Source organism: Salvelinus sp. IW2-2015, unplaced genomic scaffold, assembly GCF_002910315.2.
Source record: "Salvelinus sp. IW2-2015 unplaced genomic scaffold, ASM291031v2 Un_scaffold1946, whole genome shotgun sequence".
Classification (NCBI taxonomy): domain Eukaryota; kingdom Metazoa; phylum Chordata; class Actinopteri; order Salmoniformes; family Salmonidae; genus Salvelinus; species Salvelinus sp. IW2-2015.
Genome location: NW_019943301.1, coordinates 39,568 through 46,076, shown reverse-complemented (window position 1 = coordinate 46,076; position 6,509 = coordinate 39,568). Strand labels below are relative to the sequence as shown.

The 6,509-nt window shown below is 44.1% G+C and overlaps 1 long non-coding RNA gene across 1 annotated transcript; it reads left to right on the top strand.

The window, feature by feature from the left end:
• Positions 1-79: 79 nt before the first annotated feature.
• Positions 80-4,629, top strand: LOC112072503 (uncharacterized). The gene is made up of 3 exons (XR_002894330.1): positions 80-141; positions 659-765; positions 4,575-4,629. It is a non-coding gene; the product is annotated as an uncharacterized lncRNA (long non-coding RNA).
• Positions 4,630-6,509: the final 1,880 nt, after the last annotated feature.

The following is a 6,509-nucleotide window of genomic DNA, read 5'->3' as shown; positions in this document are numbered from 1 at the left end:
TGTGTGTGTGTGTGTGTGTGTGTGTGTGTGTGTGTGTGTGTGTGTTGTTCATCCTCCATAACAGTCCTCTCTGTCTCTTGTCTCTACCAGGTGCAGACATAGTGCAATGGCTGATGAAGAACCTAGCCATTGAGGATCCAGGTGGGTAAATGCTTTTTTGGAGCTTTGTATTCAATGGCAATTAAAGTTTTGTTTAAAGAATGTATTAAATGTGTGATAGACCCTGCTAGGGCTCCCGAGTGGCGCAGTGGTCTAAGGCACAGTGCTAGAGGCGTCACTACAGTCCCTGGTTCGAATCCAGGCTGTATCACATCCGGCCGTGATTGGGAGTCCATATAGGGCGGCGCACAATTGGCCCAGCGTCGTCCGGGTTTGGCCGGGGTAGGCCGTCATTGTAAATAAGAATTTGTTCTTCACTGACTTGCCTAGTTAAATAAACTCTTAATAGAACATGTATWGCATGTTTGTGATTGTCTCTTCCTGGTTACTGTACATGGATATAGTTGAAGATAATGAGCTTTGTGTTTAAATACTGAAACATCTTTAATAAGCAGGCAGTAAAGACGTGATAGACCCTTTATAAACTATAACTACCACGTGTGTTTACATGTAAGTAAATCGCTGACTGTGTCCCATTCTTTACCTTGCCCCCACGTAGCTGAGGCCATACACGTCGGGAGTCTGATTGCTGCTCAGGGATATCTCTTCCCCATCTCTGATCACGTTCTGTCACTCAAAGACGACGGAACCTTCTATCGCTTCCAGGTGAGCAGTAGGACCATATAAGGCAGCTTCCAGGTGAGCAGTAGGACCATATAAGGCAGCTTCCAGGTGAGCAGTAGAACCATATAAGGCCGCTTCCAGGTGAGCAGTAGGACCACATAAGGCAGCTTCCAGGTGAGCAGTAGAACCATATAAGGCAGCTTCCAGGTGAGCAGTAGGACCATATATGGCAGCTTCCAGGTGAGCAGTAGGACCATATAAGTCAGCTTCCAGGTGACCATCACCATAGGCTAAAGACATTTAATTTGATAAGGAAGCATAAATGAGACAAAGAGGGATTAGATTTGGTTCTGTCAATGTTCCCAGAACATTGCATTATGTTGTGGGAAAGGTGTAGGAACATTCTCCCGTTAACAGCTAAAAACGCAACATTTCATACATCTCTGCACTGCCAGTGAGTGAAACTGCACCAATGTGACCAGTTGTTCTCCCATGCACGTGTAGGCCACTTCCTACTCTCTTCCTCATGAGAGAAAAAAAATGAGAGAGCAAGACAGACATGGACAAGCGCTGTCTTGTGTTAATCTGAATGATAAGTATCAGACACTTTCCAGCTCAGTCATGGAAGCAAGTCAAAACTCCCCTGATCCCTGGACCGTACCACACAATACCACATCCGCTAAGGTACTTCCTCTGTTTCTACACAGGGGATCCATGAYCCCATTAAAAATGAACGGTGGAATATCCTGTGAAATATTTACCTCAACTGAACCCAAAGAGAGAACATTTAGGGGTCTGTATACACAAAGCCTCTCAGGAGGGCGCCGGAGAGGCTGGCTGCCGTTTTACCAATTGTGCTATTTTGTTTGGTTTTTTCACATTGTTTGTAACTTACTTTGATTATAATGTTGATGCTTCCATCTCTTATGACCAAAAAGAGCTTCTGGATATCAGAACAGCGATTACTCACCTCAAACTGGACAAAGATTTTTCTTTAATGAGTCTGACAGGAAGGATATAGTGTCTCTACCAGACAAGGCCCAAATCCCTGTCATTCACATGAAGAAAAGACGGAAATACAGGAGGCGCAGATCAGGGTGCCTTCTGAGAATTTGTTGGCGAGTGGGTAACCCGCCTCTACCATCTGTTCTATCAGCCAACGTGCAATCACTGGAGAATAAACTGGATGAGCTCCATTTGAGATTATCCTACCAACGGCACATAAAAATCTGAATCCTATGTTTCACTGAGTCGTGGCTGAACGACGACGCGGATAATATACAGTTGGCTGGGTTTTCCGTGCATCGGCAGGACAGAGCAGCTAATTCTGGTAAGACGAGGGGTAACGGTGTGTGTCTATTTGTCAATAACAACTATTAAGGTAGTCTCGAGGTTTTGCTCGCCTGAGATTACCTTATGATAAGCTGTAGACCACACTATCTACCAAGAGAGTTTTCATCTATATTTTTCGTAGCCGTCTATTTACCACCACAAACTGACACTGGCACTAAGACCGMMMTCAACCAACTGGATAAGGCCATAAGAAAATGCTAATCCAGAAGTGACGCTACTAGGGGCCGGGGAACTTAATGCAGGAAAACTTAAATCCATTTTACTTMATTTCTACCAGCATGTCACATGATCAACCAGAGGAAAAAAAACTCTAGACCACCTTTACTCCACACACAGAGACGCATACAAAGCTCTCCCTCACCCTCCATTTGGAAAATCTGACCATAATTCTATTCTCCTGATTCCTGCTTACAAGCAAAAACTAAAGCAGGAAGTACCAGCTCAATAAGGAAGTGGTCAGATGACACGTATGCTACGCTACAGGACTGTTTGGCTAGACAGACTGGATTCATCCAATGGCATGGAGGAGTATACCACCTCAGTCATCGGCTTCATCAACAAGTGCATCGACGACGTCGTCCCCACAGTGACCGTACGTACATATCCCAACAGGAAGCCATGGATTACAGGCAACATCCGCACCGAGCTGAAGGCTAGAGCTGTCGCTTTCAAGGAGCGTGACACCAATCCGGACGCTTATAAGAAATCCCGCTATGCCCTCAGACGAACCATCAAACAGGCAAACCGTCAATACAGGACTAAGACTAAATCCTACTACACCGGCTCTGACGCTCATCGGATGTGGCAGGACTTTCATACTATTATGGATACAAAGGAAAACCCATCCGCGAGCTGCCCAGTAACGCAAGCCTACCAGACGAGCTAAATGCCTTTTATGCTCGCTTCGAGGCAAGCAACACTTAAGCATGTATGAGAGCACCAGCTGTTCCGGACGACTGTGTGATCATGCTCTCCATAGCCGATGTGAGCAAGATCTTTAAACAGGTCAACATTCACAAAGCCGCTGGGCCAGATGGATTACCAGGACGTGTACTCAAAGCATGCGCGGACAACTGGCAAGGGTCATCACTGACATTTTCAACCTCTCCCTGACTGAGTCTGTAATACCTTCATGTTTCAAGCAGACCACCATAGTCCCTGTGCCCAAGGAAGSGAAGGTAACCTGCCTAAATGATTAGCACTCACGTCGGTAGCCATGAAGTGCTTTGAAAGGCTGGTCATGGCTCACATCAACACCGTTATCCCAGAAACCCAAGACCCACTCAGGGGTGTGTGCTTAGTCCCCTGCTGTACTCCCTGTTCACTTACGACTGTGTGGCCAAACACAACTCCAACACCATAATTAAGTTTGCTGACACCACAGTGGTGGTAGGCCTGATCACCGACAACAATGAGACAGCCTATAGGGAGGAGGTCAGAGACCTGGCAGTGTGGTGCCAGGACAACAACCTCTCTCTCAACATGAGCAAGATAAAGGAGATGATCATGGACTACAGGAAATGGAGGGCCGAACACTCTCCCATTCAAATCAAACTTTATTAGTCACATGCGCCCAATACAATAGGTGTAGACCTTACAGTGAAATGCTTACTTACAAGCCCTTAACCAACAACGCAGTTTTACGATGTGAAATAATTAAGGAGCAGCAGTAAATAACAATAGCGGGGCCATGTACAGGGGTTCATTCACATCGACAGGGCTGTAGTGGAGCGGGTCGAGAGTTTTTAAACCTGTTGTATTCGGCGCATGTGACTAATACAATGTGATTTGATTTGATCTAGGATCAGGTGCCATATAATCCATATAATGTTATTCCCAGGAGGCTCAGAGACCTTCACAGAGGGAAAGGCTCAGAGACCTTCCCAGGAGCCTCAGAGACCTTCCCAGGAGGCTCAGAGACCTTCCCAGGAGGCTCAGAGACCTTCACAGGAGCCTCAGAGACCTTCACAGGAGMCTCAGAGACCTTCACAGGAGGCTCAGAGACCTTCACAGAGGGAAAACAGAAGACTTGAATATGTTCTAAATGGCAATCTATTCCCTATACTGTGTAGTGCACTACATTTGACCAGAGGTCTATGGGCCCTAGTCTAAAGCAGTGCACTACATAGGGAATAGTGCGCCAATTTGGGATGCACTCCAAATGCCATTTCAACTCCTGCCTACTCCACTCGCTGTGCAGATTACATGATAGCAATAAATGAATTCATGCCAGCCTCTTTTTATCTGTCTGAAGTTTTCACAGCATGACACACGTGACTCTTGGAAAGCAGTATACTGTATATATATCTTTCTGTTGAATCAACTATATATCTTTACAAATGGACAGATTTTTTTACTGTTAAGTTATTGACTAATATTGTCCCCGTGCTTCTCTGCACACCTCTCTTCTTTCTATTMATCTCCTAACTATTCCTCCCTTCATCCTCACTCCTCTGTCCAAACGTCTCTCCGTTCTCCATCCCTCTTTGACTCCTCAGGCTCCATATTTCTGGCCTTCTAACTGTTGGGAGCCAGAGAACACAGACTATGGTAAGTTCATAGAAATGGAATTACTAGAACAGAAATTCCCCTTTCAAATCAATGCTCTGTGACAGTTGGAAATTCTATGTCTATAGTAAGTCATTCACTATAGGTAGTGGTGGGRAAAAAATACCGTAAAAAGAAAATGACTCAAGTAAAAGTGGAAAGTCTCTAAAATATACTTAAGTATCAAAAGTAAAAGTATAAATAATTTCAAATTCCTTGTAGTAAGAGACCCAGACGGCACAATCGTCTTGTTTAAAAAAAAACATTTATGGATAGCCAGGGGCACACTTCAACAGTCAGACATCATTCACAAATGAAGCATTTGTGTTTAGTGAGTCTGTCAGATCAGAGGCAGTAGGGATGACCAGGGATGTTCTCTTGATATGTGTGTGAATTAGACCATTTTCCTGTCCTGCTAAGCATTCAAAATGTAATGTTCTTTTGGATGTTCTATTAGATGTTCTATTGGATGTTCTATTTGATGTTTTATTTGATGTTTTATTGGATGTTGGATGTTCTGTTACAAGTTCCTTTGGATGTTCTATTGGATGTTCTTTAGGATGTTCTATTAGATGATTATTGGATGTGTTATTGGATGTTCTATTGGATGTTCTATTGATGTTCTATTGGATGTTCTATTAGATGTCTATTGGATGTTCTATTGGATGTTTTATTATATGTTATATCTTTTTTTATGCTTATATGTTATTATATGTTCTATATGTTCTGTTGGACGTTGGATGTTCTATTGGATGTTCTATTAGATGTTTTATAGTGTTCATTGGATGTTCTATTAGTGTTCTATTTGATGTTGGATGTTCTATTGGATTCAGACCCCTTGACATTTTCCAAATTTTGTTACATTACAGCCTTATTTAAAATTGATTAACTTGTTTTTTCTCACATCTACACAATACCCATAATGACAAAGCAGGGTTTTAAATGTTTGCAATGTATAAAACAAATTAACATAACATATCCTACATAGACAAATTATTTCTTAGTTCATGTAATCTGTACATCCTTTACTAGTTCTGTGAAGCACCTTTGCAGCGATTACGGCCTCGAGTCTTCTTGGCATTATGGGGGGGGATAACTGCACAGCTATTTTCAGGTCTCTCCAGAGATGTTTGATCAGGTTCAAGTCCGGGCTCTGGCTGGGCCACTCAAGGACATTCAGAGACTTTTTCTGAAGCCACTCCTGCATTGTCTTGGCTGTGTGCTTAGGGTCGTTGTCCTGTTGGAAGGTGAACCTTCGCCCCAGCCTGAGGTCCTGAGTGCTCTGGAGCAGGTTTTCACCAAGGATCTTTTTGTACTTTGCTCCGTTCATCTTTCCCTCAATCCTGACTAGTCTCCCAGTCCCTGCCCTGAAAAACATCCCCACAGCATGATGCTGCCACCACCATGCTTCACTGTAGGGATGGTGCCAGGTTTCCTCCAGACGTGACGCTTGGCATTCAGGCCAAAAAGTTCAATCTTGGTTTCAACGACAGAGAGATCTTGTTTCTCATGGTCTGAGAGACTTTAGGTGCCTTTTGGCAAACTCCAAGTGGGTTGTATGTACCTTTTACTGAGGAGTGGCTTCCTTCTGGCCACTCTTCCATAAAGGCCTGATTGGTGGAGTGCTGCAGAGATGGTTGTCTTCTGGAAGGTTCTCCCATCTCCACAGAGGAACTCTGGAGCTCTTTCAAGTGACCATCGAGTTCTTGTCACCTCCTGACCAAGCTCTTCTCCCCGATTGCTCAGTTTTTCCAGGCCGCCACCTTAGGAAGAGTCTTTGTGGTTCCAAACTTCTTCCATTTAAGAATTGATGGGGGCACTGTGTTCTTGGGACTTTCAATGTTGCAGAAATGTTTTGGTACCCTTCCTCCCGATTGTGCCGTCGA